Genomic DNA, 21481 nt, shown 5'->3' with positions numbered 1-21481 from the left:
TTAGGTTAAACAAACTATTCAAAACCTGTTGGAGAACGAATCCATCACTGAGAATATTGGACTAGAACTGCCAAGGCACTGTACATACGCCTACTCTGTTCTTTAAGAATCGCTACACTGGACCAGGGTCCTTTCTGTTCTTTTATAATGTCCGTATTTACCTTTGTGATGCTGTTAAAAGCTGTGCAGAGTATCTTGGGTGCACATGTCTGCATTCGAGTCCCAAAAATGTCCCGCTACGTTTATAAAGATTTCTCCCATTTTAGCCTAATTTTGTACTTAAGTAAAGTGGTGTGGCGATCCGTGGACTTAATGACTGCTAAATGTGGTTTTTATGTTGAAGTTTTTAAAAGCACAGTAAAAAGCCAAGCTATTTAAGAGCAATCTCGATTCTGTCTGTTAATTAAATTCAACAGCGACTCGACTTCCTTTGAAGAAAGGCCGTTAAAATGTTTGGGATATTTTTCTCTGCATTTGCTCTCAAAAATAACCAAACCCCGAGACCACAGTCAACATAAAGTTTCAGCCTTGAGAAACATGAAAACTTTTTGAAGGGACGTAGAAGGAAACAATCACGATCAATCCGAAGCCCAACGGGGTAAAAGCGCGCACACACATGCACTCATTACTTGGCAGGGTTCTGAGGCCTGTGCCAGGAGTTGCATTTCATGTTTTATGTTCATGTATACAGGGTAACCATGAGGAGAGAAAATAAACCAAATGCTATTTTGATTGTCAGCACATTTCATCATGTCCCAGCAAGTGAGGAAACGATTAACAGACTCAACATATTATGGATTTTAAGAGGGCAGGAGAATGACTTAATAGTTATTGTTTCATGTGGTTCAGCCAATGTGATGATTTCCACTTTGTAGTTGTGTCAACTTCGAATCTGTTTATTTTGTGGACTTTGTTTCCCAAGAATTGCACAAAATGTCTGCATGCATTCCTCGGCATGCATCAGCACCTTGAACACAGTTGAATACATTCTTCTGTGTCAGTAATGGGAAAGGAGTCGGCCGGCATTTTGACAAATATACTTATTCCTGTTTTTTCTTAACGTTGGACAAGAAGATTGATATCCCGCTAAACTCTGTGCAATAAATACGTCGTGCCGGAGTTCAGATATGGTCAGCGTTAAGATTAAACCGCCTACAGTTCTAACTGAAGTAAAAATCAGCCTTCCATCAGGGTTGCAGAGTTTGATTTTGGCTTTCTGTTCTGTAGACGATGGGCGGTGGGGCCGAACATGGCGACTGAGACAAGAAGACTGTGACGCTGGGTACAGTGCCCAACAATCTGCCTGTTGTTTGTCAAGAAATAGTTTCAGCATGCAACTCCACCTAAAACCACAAATGGAAGTGTTTCCATTTCTCTTTCTGTATCTGTTAAACAAGCTGATATAACGTGCTAATTAGAGAGCGTTTGAAAAGCTTTGATTCCATATTGGATTTTTATGCTATTTCTGCCTGGTTTAAGCTTTTATGCTAAACTAGGACTCCCAATCTGTGCTAAATGAGTCTTCTCATGTGATTTTTGGTTTAAAAAAAAAAAAAGTAAAGCAAGTCCATTTTTAATGTTGAACTGCTTGTAGATTGCAGTTAATAACTCGTTTTGTAAGTAAGGGCAGGAAAAGGCTTAGGTAAGTGGCCCAGAAACATCAGAAACCCTCGTATGTTTTAAATTTGACCAATATGGGATCATCTTCTTAAAAAAACCTGCAGACCACCATCATCATAGCTGCTAGGGATGCACCATCCCGCTTGTGCCCTTGGGATTTAGCTGGAGCTCTCTTGGAGTGTCAAAACTTCCTGATTTGATAGAAAAATGTGTGTTTTTTTATATTGGTATACACCACAGTTTTAGTTTTATGCTAAATGTTGTCCCTTACCAAATTACAAAAGAACTTTACTTGTGACAGTCCTCTGTGCAAGTGTAGATGTGTAATATCTACACTTGCACGATCGTTTTTGTTTTCTGTTGCTGAACCCATGTGGCAAACTAAAGTGCATGTTCTGTCTAAAAAATGACCCAGAGTGAGTCTATGACCAAATAACTCACAAAAATCATCTGTTTATCTAATATTTCTAAGAACAAAAGTGGAACATTTAGATGCAGCTGCTTCAGCAATAACCTGTTTTAAGCTTTAGGTGGGCTGTACTGTATTTCCTTTGAAACTTGAGAATATTTTTCAGATGTGCGTCTTGGAGAAAGTGAAAAATGCTTTGAGAATGAAGCCTTGAGGAAATGCTGTCATATTTGTGGTGATTTCGTTTGATATGATTATTATTATTAACAATAATAATAATAGTAACGCTAACAATGGTTGTAGGTTTCTAGGGACAAGTACAGTCTTGGCTAAACTTTCATGGTGTTGGTTTTTTTTCCCAACCCAACCGTCCGTTCTGGAGGTGCTTTTAATACTTAAAGACAGGTCTGTATAGGCCTGTGAGGGACTTGTGGTTTGTGTGTGTGTGTGTGTGTGAGAGGAAACGAGAGAAAGTGTGTGGCATTTTTGATCACCTTCATAATAGCAAAACCAGCACCAGCTTAGGCGGGAGGAAAATTGAATTTTCACCTTCAGTTTTATGGCGTTCAGTGTGCCATGATTCCAGTCAAAGTGCTATGAAGATGCCTGTGTATCTTCATAGCACTTTGACTAAAATGCAGACGCACACAATGACACACAGCCAGCACATGTAGCTGTTTGTATTTTATAGTCATGCGAGAACACTTAAGCCTTGCCTGGTTTAAAAGTTCAAATCTCTTAACAGACTCTAATGGAAAAAATGTGACAGACTTCTGTACGTAATAGTGCGTACTGATGTAGATACAACAAACAACATATAAAATATCAACATTTTCGTATTCTTTCTTAACTTAAAAAAATATTTAATGCTTAAAAAACTTAACATATCCAACTTAACGGGTAGGCAACATCATTTATGCATCACTGTTCAAAACGACTACAAAAGCAACCAGTGAACAAACATTTTTAGCTTTGGCTCCATTTTAGAAAACCTAACCCATGACAAAGAGACTCAATTACTGGTGTTTTCAGACCAGACCAGGTGAATTGTATAAAGTATCATAAGTGGTTAAATAAAAAAAAAATAAAAAAAGCCTTTGTGGAATATTTGGTAAATGGTAAATGGTAAATGGCCTGTATTTATATAGCGCTTTACTAGTCCCTAAGGACCCCAAAGTGCTTTACACATCCAGTCATCCACCCACACACATTCACACACTGGTGATGGCAGCTACATTGTAGCCACAGCCACCCTGGGGCGCACTGACAGAGGCGAGGCTGCCGGACACTGGCGCCACCGGGCCCTCTGACCACCACCAGTAGGCAACGGGTGAAGTGTCTTGCCCAAGGACACAACGACCGAGACTGTCCAAGCCGGGGCTCGAACCGGCAACCTTCCGATTACAAGGCGAACTCCCAACTCTTGAGCCACGATCGATTTGATAGGTAACCGTGACTGGAAGATTAAATCTATCAGCTGGATATGACACGCTAAAGAACTGCAAAGTGTTCAAAACTACTAAATTGCACTGTTGAAGAAATATAACAATAAATAAAATCAAAAAGTAAACAAATTTTAAAAAAGGTATAAAACTGGTAAATTTGGAAATACACAAAGTTTTCCTTCCAAAATTATACTTTTACTTCAGAAAGGAGTAAAAGTATCAAAGTGCTGATGTAGAGAACCAGACTGTAACATTTAACATTAGATTTGATTTGCAGATTTTACTTATCTGGCCTACAAGATAAGTAAAGATACGTTTAAATATGAAGGCATTCACATTTCTCATTTAAAATCAGTCAGCCTTTTTCTGTGGTCTCTGACTCTGTGCTGTGTGTCTTGACTAACCAGTCCTCGTCAGCTGCTGTCTTTGTACCAGCAAACAGGACGTAATTAGCGGACTTTGCTGGCTTTGGTAGAAAAAAAAAAGACAAAGTGACATTAATTTCTTAAACACAGATTTTATTTTTATCAGTTCCATGAACACCAGCCGTACCCTACCCAGGCTGTGACGTGGCCTTCAAAGGTATTTAATGATAACACTCAGTTATCTAGCTACTTAACAGTCCTGCCTGTTGAAAATATGCTTCTGCTGTCTTTCAACTGACTGACACTCTTGACCTTCCCATCACTGGGGTTTGAAAACACTTTTACTCCCACAGGTGCATTTCCAATCTGCCTGGTACATATTTCTGTACCAGAGGAAGCAGCTTTACTCACTTGCTTTTTCCTGTCTGCAGATATAAAACTGTGGAAATTCTTCTGTAATTCATCCTTCAGGCTTCCCCCGTCAACCTGCAACCTTGTTTACTGCAAAGCTGCAGCACCACGATGAATGTGGGGTCCAGGATGATACTGATGACATGAAATGATGATGATAATGCTGATAGCTGTTGGTGAACTGTGACTGTTGATAGCTTGTTTAGGGTTAGGCTATGATATCAGCGCAGACAGAGTGAAGCATTTTAAGAATTCTGATGATAAAACCAGTCACGCGTTCACCCACACACACATTTGTAGGCACCTCAAATTTGCTGAAGACACACAGACAAATGGCAACACCCCACCTACCTCCCACAGTCTCATGTGGTCCTGGCCTTTTGGAGCTAATTTCTTGGATTTTCAGAGCAAGGGATGTGCATATCGGTATTTTACATTTCTTCCTTTGTCTTTTTTTCTTTTCTTTATGTTCTTGCAATACTGCTTTGGACATAAAAAGTGCAAGATAACAAAAAGGAATGAAGCCAGTGATAGAGATTTAGTGCAGTGCTGTCAGTTTTTTATCTGCTTTTGAACTGAAATGACACAGATAGACAAAGGTAGAGGACAGACGAACAGGAAGGTTATATACTAGCATGGAAAAGTTTATGTGATTCATAACACTTGTCCATTTTTGCTTTTTGCTCCTGCAATTCTTTTGACTGAAACTGTAACAAAATCCTTTCAATTTATAATTTATGTCAACAGAAGTAGCTTATTAAAGAGTTTGACCCCGCATCAGAAGTTCTGCACTCTAAAACGCTTGGATGCAACTTCAACCTATGACTATTTTCCTGGCCTTAACCCCACAATCTGTTTGCAATGGGGCAGTGAAAATTGAGCCACTAAAACAGTTGGAAATAGACTTATTGAATGCTGTCAATGACAGTGGTTACTTAAGCTATGGCTCAGCACCCGAAATAAGTCACAGGCCCTCTTTGCTGGTAGGTCTCCATGTGACGATTGCAGCCAAGGTCTCATTTAATTCCTGAGCAGAAACCTTGAAATTAAGTATTTATATCATCTGAATGTCATTAAATGCAGCCAGTAAGTAGTAGTGGTAGGATATTTAAGTATGACTGAAAGGAATGTCACATCATGAGAGGCTTTATAACCCTGGACATGCAGAAGAGACGAGTGAGCTTAATGTAATGTTAATGATGTCTTTAGCTTTTTTTCTTCTCTTTAAAAGGGCTGTAAGGAGATTATCAATATTCAGGAGTACCAAATAAATATAGTGGTGTTATGTGATTGATCAGAGATGCAATAGATTATTTATGTATCTTTTTTGGTCTCAGGCTTAAAAACATAAGGCCTATAAAAGCAGAGCTGACAGTTACTGCAGTAGCATCAGAGATAACCAGATTTCTCGCAGCATGTAAAGCACGCTGACCTACTGAGTGTTAACTGGACAAAGTTGTATTTTCTTTGCCAGACAACCTGCTGGTTTACAGGTTGGTTTGATCGACTGAACCAAAGCTGTGATGACTGCAACTTTCTGGGACTGTCAGGGGTTCAGAACACTGCGTGAACATAAGAGCATCAACATTACTGGCTGAAAACAGCTGATTTTGAGATTAGCAGATGGGTGGCTCTCACTGGTTTTTCATGCAATGATCCTCCAACAGAAAAACAACAACAAAAAAAGCCTTCTTATTATTCTGGTTCAAAGTTTCTCATCCCATTCCCACAAACATAAAAATACACAAAAGGTGTTCTTTGCTGATAGGGCCTTGACTCACCATCTGTGGTAGAGCTGAATACATAACGTCCCTTTATTAATGAACTACAAAGTAGCTGCACACTTGTCAGCCAGGAGGTTCACTTTCTGTTTGGCTGAGTTTTAGTTTTTATATGTTGATCAGTGTGAGTTTTCCTTTCACTGTCTGTTTACATTTGTCACTAAAAACTACTCGATGAACTTTAATAAAAGATGACAGTTTGGCTTAAAGACTGCCCTTCACAACATTAATCCTGCAGGTTGAAAAATGACGCCTACCCAGTACGATCCTTTACAAGTGTGATGAGGTGGGAGTGACAGATCTGTCTCCCTTCTGCTCTGATCCAGTGCTTCATGGCAAAGGACTTCTCGTGTGTCTCTGTGAGATACCAAAATGGCAGCATTTGATGTCCCGGGAATAAAATGTCCCGTTTGTTTATCACAGCTCTGAAAAACTGAGGTACTCTAGTGAGTAGCTCTAGTGTAGTGTAATTGGTTCATTTTCAAGAGTTGTGAAGAAGATTTGGCTCCTTTGTGATTCTTAGTTGTTTTGTTTTTTTTGTATATTTGTTACACTTATTTGTTACACTTATTTGTTACACTGTTTCAGATCACCAATCTAAAGAAACGGCTGAGGAACAAAGTAACCAACTGTTAGCGTGGAAAGGGTTACAAAGTCATTTCTAAGGCTTTGGGACTCCAGTGAACCACAGTGAGAGCCATTATTCACAAATGGAAAATACTTGGAACAGTGGTGAACCTTTACATGAGTGTCTGGCCTACCAAGATTACTCCTAGAGCGCATTAATGACTCACCCAGGAGGTCTCAAAAGAACCCCGAACAAGTTCTAAAGAATTGCAGGCCTCGCGTGCCTCAATATGAAAGAGACTGGGCAAAATGGGAGAATTCAAAAGGTGGAAGTAAATGCTGAACACAGAAAGACCAACAAAGGTTGTCTAACATTTGTAAAAAAACATGTTGACGGTCTCCAAGACTTTTGGGAAACTATTCTGTGGACTAAAGAGACAAAACTTCACCTTGTTGGAAGCTTTGAGTCTCATTACATGTCGCATAAAACTAAGAGAGCATTTCATTGAAAGAACATCACGCTAAAAGTCAAATATGACTTGTGATGGTTCAGGATCTGGATGACTTGCTGTAATTCGTGGAACCAGGAATTCTGCTCTCTAGAAAATCACAAGGTGATGGCTTGAAGCTTGAGCACACATAGTGTATGCAGCAGTACAATGATCCAAAACACACCATCAAGTCCAACTCTGAATGCTCACAAAAAGGTTTTGGAGCGACCTAATCAAAGTCCACACTTAAATCCAACTGTGATGCTTTGGTATGAATTTAAACAAGCTGGTCATTCTGGAAAACTGTCCAGTGTGGCTGAATTAAAACAATTCTGCAAAGAAGAGTGGGCCAAAATTCCTGCACAGCAATATGAGAGACTCGTTGCCACGTGGGCCCAGATTTTAAACCCTGTGGGGAGTTAAGAGGGTCGTTGACCCACTATTGATCATTTGCCTCATCACATGAGCCAAGGTGTGAGAAATGGTGTGGGTCATCACCAGTGTTGGGCAAGTTACTTTGAAAAAGTAATTAATTATAGCTACTACTTCAAAAAAGTAACTGAGTTAGTAACTGTGTTACAAGATTCTAAAAGTAATTAATTACTTGAAACTATTGCGTTACTTTAAAAAAAAAAAAAAGAAAAAAAACAATTGTTTAACCCTCTGGGGTCCAGGGTATAATTGGCCATTTTTCACTACTTTTGATGTTTCCTCCACATTTCACCTTTAAAACTATTTACTTTGCCTTGTTTGGTATCATCCTTTTCAGCACAACCTCACGTGTCTGAATTTACAGTCAGGTTTTCATTTTGACAGACTGTATTAACATAATTGATCTAAAATCAGACAGAAAACATAAAACATTTCAAACAATCAGCTGTTCTTCAATAAAATGCTGCACAAATTATTTGTGCCACTCCAAATATTTCTGTCCACTATAAAGAAGAACATCACAGCCTGATACCTGCAGGTCTGACAGCAGCAGGTGTATCACTCCTGTTTCTACCTGGAGACAGCAGTCGCCTCATTGTTCTGACACACAACACAAAACTATCCACAACACTACACACTAACTACACAAGACAACACATTAACTACACGCCGTTAGTAACGTTACTTGTAACGCTGTTATTCCCATCACTGGTCATCATCAGTAGAGTTTAAGGGTGAAACTATTGTGAGATCTTGCCTCACCCTGTCATGTGACTGACAGCGGACATAGATGGCTTCTTTCACTCCTCTTTCAAACCGTCTGTCTTCTCTCTGTGAACATTGGCATCCTCGAAAGAGCGACCTTTATCCTTTAGATGCAGATGAACAGCTGATTCTTGTCCCATCGAGGACCTGCTGTCATCCATTATGTATCTCTTATTGGTCTTAGCTGATTTTCGTTCCAAGCTCCCTAGATATCAATGACTTGAATGACTGAGGACCTAAATAGAAAATATTAAAAAAACTAAGAAATCAGGAAGGGAGCCAAATACTTCCTCACTGTGCAGTAGTACTATTTTAAGTAGAAACGTTCTTTGAGATAAATTACATACATAATCAGTGAAAACCAAGAAAAATAGTGATTCTTTCGTGGGATGGAAAAACAGCACAGACTTTGTGTTTTTTATGATTCCACAAAAATGTTCAAAAATACTTGGCCATCATAAAAACCAAAAAACATTTACAGTAAAAATGGAGTTGACATTACTTTCATCAACCAGTGTAATCCACTCAATACTTCAGTCTTGTTTTCCATAAACATCTGAGGTACAGTGATCTTCGTCCAGGCCTGCAAGAGGTTTACCAACTTCTGGCCTCAACACTAAAAGAATATGAATCGGAGAGTTTCTGTTTCTAGATTTTTGCCATACAGAGAAAATTAGAAGGCACCGAGCATATTGTATTTGGTAAAATCGTAAAATATGTGGTGCTCCTTATTTTGCTGAGTTTAGACAAAAAATCTTAGGAAAAAGTTCACAACATCACATTTTCCCGTGTATGTGAAGAAACTGTGATAAAAAGTAATAGCATTTAAAAAGTTTAAAAAGTTGTAAAGTACAGGACACAAACAAGCAGTAAATAACATTTATATGCTTACGATCACGGCTTAATGATTACATCAAAAAGAACCAGTTATTAAAGGACACTCTCTGTGTCTTTGCCCCAAAGTGAACACACCCACCGTTTCGCTTCAGCTTTCAAGTAGTTGGAGTTCATGTAAAGTATCTGTTCCCTGTAGATGTAATTAACACATAGACACATTTAATCGCGCACTCACAGGGCCACGCCATGTACAAGGCATGTCTCCTCCTGGTGCTGCTGAGAATAACCAGATTATTTTATCTGCAGATACTGGCTCATGGAGCGACCTCCCCACTTCTCTGTCTCCATCTGTCTGTCTCACTCTTCCTATCTTTCTCCGTTCCCCTCTCGCTTCCAATAAAAAATATTACAAGACGTCATAAAGTTAGTGAAACCTGTGCACACGTGTTGAGAGTGTGTTGTTGTACAGGCGTGCCTTTATTCCTATTAATGGACAAATGGTATGTAAAAGTGATCTTGCGCTGTCATTGTCCGAGGTCTCTCTAATGCTGCCTGTCAAACTTTTTACGGGCGATCTTTTTGGATGACGTGAAGCTCACAGGGTAAAGGCTGAGGGGTCTTTGCTTGGATGGGCTGTATTTGATGAAAAGCAAGAAACTGTAGGTAGAAACTGCAGTAATGTAGTGTGACACAAAACCTGAGATGGAGCACAGACGGTCGCACCAGTGATAGTGTGAAACAATGCTAATGGCTGTGTAGTGCAGGCAGTGGTGCTTCTGAGAGTTGTAGACGCAAAGAATCGAGCACAATTCTGAAAACGTGACGCCGATGCATCAGAAATATGACTCAAAACTGCTAAAGTCTAAGCACAGCTCCACTGATACCGCAGATCAAATCAACGCCTGTAAGATAACTCTCAGTATTGTTTTGGTGGAAGGAGGAGAGTGTTGAGAAGACAGAACATGGTTTTTGGTGCCATGTTTCTTTTTACAAGACTTCTGTGGAGTTTTAACAAAGCGGTTAAATCTTTTCAGTTTGGGTTTAGAGTTTCTGGAAATGTGTTTAAACATGTGGGGAGAAAATGTAAAAAGAAAAATGCATTTCAGCGTTATTGACTGCATATGAAAGATACACTTAGCCTTGGGATACTTTATATGTGTTTTTTCTAATGACCAGCAGGGGGAAACGCGTCTGACTGAAAAAGAAGTCAGACTGTATCCAGTCTTTAAGTGATGCCGTGATGAATCCTGCTTCTGGGCCCAAACTACTCTGCGTTTAATAAAGGCTTTTGTGTATTTAACATGTTTTAATTCTTTGTATCTTGTTCTATTTAATCTCAACAAGCCCCTAAAAACAGTCAGTGATCAGTGTCGGCCTCTCTCGGTTTTTATTACCGCTAATCCTTTTAAAGCTCAGTTTTTAAACCCTTACGATGTAACTAAAGCCCAGCCCATGCAGCAGTGTATGAATGACTAACCTCGTATTGTAGATGGATTATCTCAGTTGTTCTCCTGACTGAAGTTTGGTCCGTTTACAGCATCCTGCCATGCGATTGCATTTGTCTCTAACCATCGGGAACCCTCACGTTAACTTTTATCGAGTGGAAAAAGTTAGCGTTCATCCTCCAGCTTAACTGTGTTTATGTTATGCTAACATAGTTGTGTAGCTAGCGATCACGCAGCACATCATTATATACCAGCTAGCCCAACTTCAGTAACCCTGTCTTCATTTATATTGGAAGTGATAGCAGAGCTGTACGTGTTAATTTGTTTCAGAATCTCTCATTCAGAACATGGTAATTTATATTTAGATGGAAACTAGCGAGCTAACTCCCCGCTAACTTCTAACTTTAAATTTAATAAATCCTGTTTTCATGGATGCCTGGATGTTAAACTTAATTGTTACACCTGGTAGAGCAACGCTGATCATTTTATTACAGATTCAAGAATTTAGACAGTTTTTAACTCTCAGTGATGCCGCGGTGATCGCGTGACTTAGGGACCTGCAGCGGAGTTTGGGCCCAGGCACGGCTAATGATGTCAGACTTAAAGGCCGGATAGAAGTCTGGCACAAAGCAACCCCTCATCACAGTTGTACGGTGGCCCCTAGAGACAAAGCACGTACAAACTCCAAAACACTTACAAAATCCAAAACACGTGCAAAATCCAAAACACATGCAAGCTCCAAAACACTTACAAAATAAAAAACACATGCAAAAGACAAAACACGTACAAAATACAAAAAACATGCAAAATCCAAAACACGTACAAAATACAAAACACGTGCAAACTCCAAAGCACTTACAAAATCCAAAACACGTGCAAACTCCAAAACACTTACAAAATAAAAAACACATGCAAAAGACAAAACACGTACAAAATACAAAACACGTGCAAACTCCAAAGCACTTACAAAATCCAAAACACGTGCAAAATCCAAAACACGTACAAAATACAAAACACATGCAAACTCCAAAACACGTACAAAATACAAAACACATACAAAATACGTACAAAATACAAAACACGTACAATATACAAAACACGTGCAAAATACAAAACACGTGCAAACTCCAAAGCACTTACAAAATCCAAAACACGTGCAAACTCCAAAACACGTACAAAATACAAAACACATGCAAACTCCAAAACACGTACAAAATACAAAACACATACAAAATACAAAACACGTACAAAATACAAAACACGTACAATATACAAAACACGTGCAAACTCCAAAACACTTACAAAATCCAAAACACATGCAAAATACAAAACACGTACAAAATACAAAACACGTGCAAAATACAAAACACGTGCAAAATACAAAACACGTACAAAATACAAAACGCATGCAAAATCCAAAACACATGCAAACTCCAAAACACGTGCAAACTCCAAAACACATGCAAAATCCAAAACACATGCAAAATACAAAACACGTGCAAAATACAAAACACGTACAAAATACAAAACACGTGCAAAATACAAAACACTTACAAAATACAAAACACGTGCAAACCCCAAAACACGCGCAAACTCCAAAACACATGCAAAATCCAAAACACAACGGAAGTGCTCCAGGACGCTAGGGGCAGTGTTGAGCTTTTGTTACCTAGTAACTACACAAGCCAGGAAGTACCAATGACCGGATTTGGGGTCTGCAGCCTTAAAGGCCGCATTTTAAGGCCAATTATGTCACAGCGACACGACAAAGACTGTCCCAATTCAAAGGCTGCTCGAAATGCGGCCCTCAAATGCGTCCTTAATTTCCCTGAATTTTAAGGATGGGTCTGTGTAGCCTTCATGGCCCAACATATCCCAGACTTCATAGCGCGGCGGTGGTTTGGATAATTTTGCCGAAAAAAAACGGCGGAAGCGGAGCGGACGAAGAGTAAACTTCCAGAAGTAAGTACTGAATATTATGTCACTTATTTATGCGCAAATGTTTTTATAATGAAGAACATTAAAACATTACTGTTGGCAACATGTCGGGAAAGTTATGTGACATTAGTGACGTTTGTACTAACTTGGTTTTAAAGCCTTCACTTCAAAATATTCGCCGTTCAATAGCTGACTTTAATCTTACAGAGAATGTGATGATTTTATGCGTAATTAAAGTCAGTCATGTCAGTCAGCTGACGGTTCACTCCTTAAGCTGAAAGAAAGATGCTTTAATCACCGGAGTCACACATGTGTCCACTGTACCATCTGGGAACTCTTCTTGTTTACACTCGTAATGACACAAACACTAAATCCTCCTTCTCTGGTGCTGTTTTGTAGCAGTGTGTACACCTGAGACTGTCACCTGTCTGTCTGTCCTGCACTCTCTCTGTTTCTTTCTCTCTGATTGTGTAATAAAAGTATGAACATGTATTTATAAGTCACACTTGTGTTTGAATCCTGCAGCTTATCACACATTTGATTTCTATGTGTGACACCTGCAAGTGTCCAGAGTGAGGACAGACTGAGGGACCCACTGCATTACATCATCTGTGAGGCTTTGCACCCCTGATGATCCACCAGGACAATCTCAGCAGTATGTGAGGAAGAGGAGGAGGAAGAGCCAGCAGCAGCTGACAGATGGAGAGAATAGACAGACTGTTCCCTGTTTGTGAAGGACTGCTAGAAAAGTTTAAAATAACTAATTGTCTGTCCTGAATCAGTCTTATTAGGTAATGTTCAAATAATTTTATCATTCCAGTGTTTCCAGTGTGGGAGAAAGTACTCACGGCCTTCAAGTTACACACTATGAAAGGCAGCAACAAGTTTAATGTTCAGAAACCTAAAGTATGTATCAGCAGCAGAATGGAACTAAAAATAAATGTTTGTTTCAGTTCTATGAAGCTTTGAGTATTTTGGATCAGTAGCACTGCTGTGTTTGTTGCATCATATTGCTGTAATTGTTTATATGCTTTATATATTCTGAGGTAAGTTGATCTATAGTGTTACATCATATTCTATAAGGATGTTATGTGTTTGTATACTTTCTGCCCAGTTTGACCCATTTAGCAGACGTCAGCCTGTTTAAAGCTCTGATATCTATTCTGTATGACTTAAAGCAGTTATGACATGGTCTGATTTTCTCACCCAATAAAGGAATATTTAATACATCAGTCTACTCTTCATTTTATCAGAAACATATATATACTATTATATATTGTACATATATTTATTAGTTTCAGATGTAGCCATTCTTGTATTTTGCTTGTTTACATTATTGTATTTTGCACAACTCTGTTGCTTGTGAAGCTCGCACACAAGAATTTCACTCACATGTGCTGTACCAATGTACCTGCACATGTGATGTGACAATAAAAGTGATTTGATTTGAAACAGCTCACAGCTTGTACATTTTCTTTTTACACATGTATGTAAGCATTTGAGCCAAATTTAGTAATGCCAACATACTGAAGGAACAACATTTGTCTCTTATATATGATACACCTATATATGCACTGTCAATATACATTTTGAACCAGCTGCAGATGTCAGAGTAACAACTGACTGACCCCCACATAAAGTGCGTTACAGTAGTCCACAGGGGAAGAAATAAAAGCATGGATCACGGTTTCAAAGTGCTGCCTAGAAAGAAACGATTTCACTCTTGCCAGTCGCCTTAAATGATAAAAATGGACTGGTCCAACTTAAAACCAAGGGCAGTAACAACAGGTTTAAAATAAACCTCCAGGGGTTCCAAATGAAAAGAAGAGGACTCACAGGGGCCACTGGGTCCAAACACCAACAAATCTGTTTTCTTTTCATTCAAATTTAAAAAGTTTAGAGCCAACCAAGCTTTAATGTCATCTAGGCATGTCAAGAGAGGTTTTATTCAGATGCCATCCTTCGGCTTCAGTGGCAAATAAATTTGGCAGTCATTCCTATATACTTGTCTTTGAGTGAAGATTTAAGGTGGTAAGACATGTAAATAACTGCAACTTGAATCTGTACTGAAGCTCAGTATTTGACAAAGAGTTCATGTTCACTGCTGTAATACCTAATAATGACTAATATAATAACCATAATATTGGCCATATTATATTTACATTACCAAAGTGATATGACTTTAGTCTCATGAACAACATTAGCTAATTGTTATTTACTAGCTAATCTTAAATGACTGTTCAGTACAGAAATGAAGCCCAAAAATCATGTTTTACTGTCCTGTGGTCTCAGCCTCAGATACTTATCAAATCACACAAAGCTCTTGTAGAAACAAACAAACAAATGAAAAAAAATATGTTCTCCTTCATTTCTGTCAAAAAAAGTTGTATGACACGTTTCCAGCTGTTAGTATCATAGTTGCTAGGCAACCTGGGAAGCGCAACGGAGACTAGAGCCCATGTGTTTGCAACAAACTTGCCGTTTATTTTACAAATCGAGCTCAACACTGCCCCTAGCGTCCTGGAGCACTTCCGTTGTGATTTGGAGTTTGCATGTGTTTTGGATTTTGTACGTGTTTTGGATTTTGCATGTGTTTTGGATTTTGTACGTGTTTTGGATTTTGTACGTGTTTTGGATTTTGTACGTGTTTTGGATTTTGCATGTGTTTTGAATTTTGTACGTGTTTTGTATTTTGCACGTGTTTTGGAGTTTGCACGTGTTTTGAATTTTGTACGTGTTTTGGATTTTGCACGTGTTTTGGATTTTGTATGTGTTTTGGAGTTTGCATGTGTTTTGAATTTTGTACGTGTTTTGGATTTTGCACGTGTTTTGGATTTTGCACGTGTTTTGGATTTTGTATGTGTTTTGGATTTTGCACGTGTTTTGAATTTTGTACGTGTTTTGGATTTTGCACGTGTTTTGGAGTTTGCACGTGTTTTGAATTTTGTACGTGTTTTGGATTTTGCACGTGTTTTGGATTTTGCACGTGTTTTGGATTTTGCACGTGTTTTGGATTTTGTACGTGTTTTGGATTTTGCATGTGTTTTGGATTTTGTACGTGTTTTGAAATTTGTACGTGTTTTGAATTTTGTACGTGTTTTGGAGTTTGCACGTGTTTTGGATTTTGCGCGTGTTTTGGATTTTGCACGTGTTTTGGATTTTGTACGTGTTTTGGAGCTTGTACGTGTTTTGGAGCTTGTACGTGTCTTGGATTTTGTACGTGTTTTGGATTTTGCATGTGTTTTGGAGTTTGCATGTGTTTTGGATTTTGTATGTGTTGAGGAGTTTGTGCGTGCTCTTTGGAATTTGTAAGTGTTTTGGAGTTTATACATGCTTTGTCTCTAGGGGCCACCGTACAGTTGATCTATGAGGCCAGTAAACACTTTCCTGATGAGCTGATCAAAATGCTCAAGTCAAGGTTTCTTAGACGGGACTTCACTAACCAACACTCAGTATCACGGCGGCCACATCCATCTTTCATACACTGAATAGCATGCTAACATGCTCAAAGTCAAGGTTGATTGTCATCAGAAATTATGTTTACCATCTTAATTTTTCATACTAACATTTCCCAACACAAAACACAAGCAACAGCTGAGGGTGAATGAGATATTATTTTCATGCCTCTGATATGGTGACCTCTCTTTCTCACCCCAGCTAACATCTATCATAGTCTGATGTTGTCTCTCCGACAGTTTTCTGTGTGCATAATCTTTTCCCCTCTCTGAAGAGACGAGACCTTTTTGTATATAGCGAAGATAAGGGTGAGGACAGGGGAAACGCATACATCCCTACCGAGGCTTACTCAAATACACATAGACGTGCACTGGAAGATGGGAGGTGCTAGTTTCACATTAATGAAGATGCCCGCTGTCATATTTATGATGGCTGGAGTCACCAAGCCCCATCATTCTGCTGCTATGAGACAAGTAGTGAAAGAAATGCTGACGGTGAGATTAGGGAGCAGAAGAGGGATGACGGGAGGATGAGGAGAAGATGAAGGCAAAGAGAGACCTCTGTGATAAAGAAGTTATTAATGGTTTCTCCTTTTTCTCTTTCTGTTTTTCTCTTTCCTCTCCCTCTCACACACAAACGCACACCCAGCCAACTGGCCTTTCCTCTGTGTGTTTTCTTAAGACACTGATACTCCCCACTTCAAAGGATAGAAATGAACTTTTGCCATGTAAATACAGGCAGCTTGTATTCCCACACATGCACACACAGAAGCGCGCGCACAGACACACAAAGTCACGCTTGGTTTTGTTTCTCTGCCGCATCCTGCCCTTCTGTCTCAGCCTCAGTGGAGCAGAGGAACTGATTCTAACATAACCCCATCATACTTATCATATCCACGCACACACAGACCCACATTGCAAAGAAGTCCCAACACACACGAGCACGCACACTAACTTACATAAAGACACTTTTTCTGTCGTAGCCATAGCCAAGGCCAAGAAAACAGCTTAAGAAATCACTCCGGCTCCTTTGGATTCTGGTGGAGACGGCTCGACAGGAACATCCAGCACACAACCGCCGCTGCCTGGAAGGAAGGAAAAAAGCTACTGCATATGGATGATAGCGAAAGTGCTCCACAGGATCTGTTTAGTGGCCTCATACATATAACATCACAGCTGAAAACTTGAATTGATATGAGAATTTGCGGTCTTGGTCCAGCGCTTTGTGCCTGTTTGATCTTTCAGTAAAACTGCAACGCCTGCTCCAGTATTTTGAAATATTTCAATAAACACATTTTGCAGAGAAAATCTGTTGCCAGGCAGTTTTTATAACATTATAGTGCAATCAGTGGCACTTATTGTTGAATCATTTTTTCTACCTATACTTGTGGGTAGTGTGAGGTGGGCACGTGTTGCACAAACTGCTTTAGTGACTCTATAAAAGCACTAAATGTTTACGTGTGTACGCGTAGGTTAAATATGCGACTGCAGCAGGGGTGTCTGTTTGTCACGCGACACTTACGCATGTAGTAAGTGACAAATGATGCTCTCGATGGCTATCGGGCCAGATCCTGAGCACAGAGACTGTGACAGAGACACATGACAGAGACCCTGTTTGTCTTTTCTCACCCACTACAGCACTTAAGAGTCCCGATAAGAGTGTGCAAGCCTACCGTTTAGCAACACGAGATATAGCAAGCACTTATTTAACACTTGGACTGACTGAGGTGGGTGAGACGGGCTTTTTGGGCCGTGACAGTGGCCAGCACATTACCGCAAGCTATTTGTGTCTGTATCTGGAAATAAGTTGAGATGCACTGTTAGACCCACTCCTGACAAGAAATACCCAAAGCAGGGAAAATAAACACCCTGAGAGCGCAAACCTCCACCGGCTCACTCTCTGGGGAGTATTTACTTTAAAGTCAGATGTTTGTATGTAGTTGAAAAAAGCACATAATTCAGGTCTTTGTTATTTGCTCTGTTGAAATCCATTTGAATACACTTGACATAATTTTGAATACAGTTATTTTATATTATCTTTTTTGATTCATTTCATTAAAAGTTGACTTTGTTTTCCAAATAGATTATTCTTCTTCAGTAACATTTATTTAAATTATTATGTTAGAAGCTGTTACTGTAATCTATATAAGTCATAATAATATATCTTTTCCTATATGCCTCTATGTTGTCAATACACACAATGGGAGTAAGAAACATATTTTAAAATAGCTCTATATGGCATTTTTATCACTTTGACCTCCAGATAACTTCAGAGGTCAAACATGACATGATATTTTAAATGTTTATACGGTTATACGGTTATTTTTTAATCAGTTTTTGACCAATAAATCATTAAGGTGACCTTGAAGTCCTTGATGGTTGTTTTTCCAGATTGTTAACATGAGCCCACTCTACACCCCTACAAAGTTTTATCAGAATTCATTCATTCAAAAAAAAAAAATTAAGCTATTGTGTTGATTGTGTATTATTTAGTGGTGGAAGAAGATTTAGATCCTCAAATTAATTACAAGATATACTAAACAACTAAAAATCTTTATTTTACCTAAATGCTGATGATTGTAATTTTTGATTGTTCAGTTTTTAGTAGGTTTCTGTAACATTTACAGTTTACATTTACAAGTGGCAACTTTACAAAGCCTGGTCTGGCCAATCAAAAGGCCCAAACCTGATCTAATTGAAACAATATTAAGAAAAGCAAACAAAATAAATAAATAAATAAATAAATTAGGACAATTTTGATAACCTTAGATGGAAAAATACAAAAATGACTTACCAATTAATGTTCTGGCATGCAGCTAATTGTTGTTCATATTGTCGGAGCAATTCATATCTTGTTTAGCCAAAGCCTGCACTCAGAAACATATAAACACTAAACTCTTATATTTGTGCTCGGTGCTTTTTATTTCCTACCAGTGGTGTTACTGATGTTGTGGGGACTATACTTGAGATGCATTTTCATTTTGATACTTTGTAATTTCTAAAATTTAAAAGAAGCCGTTTCAGTTACAGTTGTACAAAATGTGGTCAGCTGAGCTGTACTTCTGACTGTGACACCAAAAATCCTCCACAGCCCAGCGCTGTTCAGGTACACTGTGGGTCACACAGATGATGTTCCCCTCTCTGCAGGTCGTCTGACTCACGAATGCATTTCATAGTTTTTTTCATCATGTCATGATAGTAATGCCCACCTGGAGGGTAAAATAAAAACTTCTTCCTCTTTGTTAGTTTTACCATATTTGTTCAGTTAAAATGGTAAATGGTCTGTATTTGTATAGAGCTTTTCTAGTCCCTAAGGACCCCAAAGCGCTTTACACAACCAGTGATCCACACACACATTCACACACTGGTGATGGCAGCTACATGTAGCCACAGCCACCCTGGGGCGCACTGACAGAGGCGAGGCTGCCGGACACTGGCGCCACCGGGCCCTCTGACCACCACCATTAGGCAACGGGTGAAGTGTCTTGCCCAAGGACACAACGACCGAGACTGTCCAAGCCGGGGCTCGAACCAGCAACCTTCCGATTACAAGGCGAACTCTTGAGCCACGATCGCAGGATGGTTGTTCAGCTGAACAAGTTGGCTGTGTGACAGATTTGCTTGCTTTTTATGTTTGCTATCAGGCTGCTGTCTGTTTTATTGATGATCAAATTAATCTACTTTTAATTTGATTGATTTGTATGAACACAGCGTAAAAGTCAATGTGGCTGAGCTTCCAGCAAATCTCTCTCAAAGTGGCAACTTGTGACTAAACAGATCAACGAGTTCCTCCTTCTTCCTCGGGTTGTCATTGGTGGGTCATTTAAAGTTTAGGAATATTTTACCAGACGTTAGAAACAAAATGCTTCGGTTAGATTTATGGGACAAGATTTTGTTAATCTAATCAAGATATTACTGTATTTGACACTGACTACAGGAACTCCTTATAGATCTGTGGGAGGAAACCTTACATTAATGTTTGCTAATCATCTCTAACCTTTGCTTACAAAATGAAGGATATCCTGCTATTTACCTCTCAAATCTCAGTGTTATAGCTCTTTTTAATGTTCACCAAACAAATACCAATGACCTGTTTCTGCAGATCCCTATTGACACACACTTAAAGTTCATCTACAAAGAAAAAACAAAAGTAAACATGCCAAACTTCTTCACACCTTTAATTTAGCATTTTTTCAGTCACATCCAGGATATTTTCCAAGTTTTGTTGATTTTATTTTAACTGATTGATTTAATGCCAAGCAAGAAGTAAAGAATTAATTGCAGCTTTACAAGGTGTGTTCTTTGATAAACAAGTCAAACTATGTAAATGAGCAATAATGAAATATCATCTTGACTTCCTGGATCTAAGATACCTCTCCTGTGAGGCCTCTACTTTCATCACATTTCATTTTACTGATGTGTGCTTGCTTATAAGGTAATTACCTTATTGGGGGAGGGGGGGGGGATAAACTATCTTTAGTCTAGTTTGTTTACATGTCACTTCTGTTTTCAGGCTAATGTTGCTAACATAGCTTCTATGATGTAATCGTAAAAACTGACAGTTTTCCATCAATCAAACTGATATCAAATCAGTGTATTGACCCTTTCACATTAAAATACATATATATCACTGTCTAAAATTTTACATCCTTTTATCATCACATTGTCTACAAGAGAACCGAAATACTGCAATAAGTTAGTGTATGTGGACCCAAAATGTGCACTTTGCTCACATATATATTTTATTCTGTGGGGTGTGTTCTAACAGTGTTTGGCCTTCAGGTCGCCGCGTAAGTCACATGACAGAAAACTGTGAATAACCTGATCCCTCACTGGCTTTCTGCCATTAGTTGTGTCAGCACGAGTCTTCTCATCGCACCAGTGCTGGGTATTAAAACCTTTTTTGTGCTTTGCTAATTTTAGAAGGGATGCAATTAAAATGATGATACCGCTTAAAAATCTACAGTGAACATGGACAACGCATGTTGCTGGCAGTCACCACATATGTTTTTGACATTCATAGTAAAACAGAAAGAAAGCAACATACTGGTAAAATATAATTAACTTTATTACTTTAAAGATTAAGATTATAAAACAATCATGAATTAAAATGTTATGAGTGCGTTTATGGGATGAAAAGAAAAGAAAAATCATACTGAACTCCATCAACAACAGCCGCTACACAAGTGGAAAGGTCACTGCGGTCCATGTTTTGAACCCAGTGGGAAATTATTGGCACGTTTCCGCTGTACCTTTCTGTGTATGTGTTTGAGCTCCCATGCATGGACCATGTACTGCTCTGGGTGTTATCTGATGAACAGCTGATGGTGCTTAGAGCAGAGTTTCCCCCCATGAGAGCTTTTCCTGCACACTGTAAATCTCACTAATAAGGCTCGGGCGCCGGGCGAGCCCCCCTCCATTTTAACTTTGGGTGATAAATAACGGCGGCCTCACCGAACAGACAGCAGCCGGACAGAGCCAGCTACAGTGAGCAATCCCCAAAGTTGGGGCTAATAGCTG

At 39.1% G+C, this 21481-nt stretch overlaps 1 protein-coding gene and 1 long non-coding RNA gene across 2 annotated transcripts in view; both read left to right on the top strand.

The window, feature by feature from the left end:
* The window catches only part of LOC146691538 (uncharacterized), a 114483-nt gene that overhangs the window by 13753 nt on the left and 79249 nt on the right, over positions 1-21481 (top strand). The window lies entirely within an intron of this gene.
* LOC146691540 (uncharacterized) lies at positions 12328-13960 on the top strand. Its single transcript, XR_014915072.1, has 2 exons — positions 12328-12530; positions 13032-13960. It is a non-coding gene; the product is annotated as an uncharacterized LOC146691540 (long non-coding RNA).

This window comes from Copadichromis virginalis, linkage group LG15, assembly GCF_057382275.1.
Source record: "Copadichromis virginalis isolate Kocher_CV1m ecotype Utaka linkage group LG15, C_Virginalis_male_GT1.1, whole genome shotgun sequence".
NCBI lineage: Eukaryota > Metazoa > Chordata > Actinopteri > Cichliformes > Cichlidae > Copadichromis > Copadichromis virginalis.
This window is presented reverse-complemented; position numbering and strand designations above follow the sequence as displayed.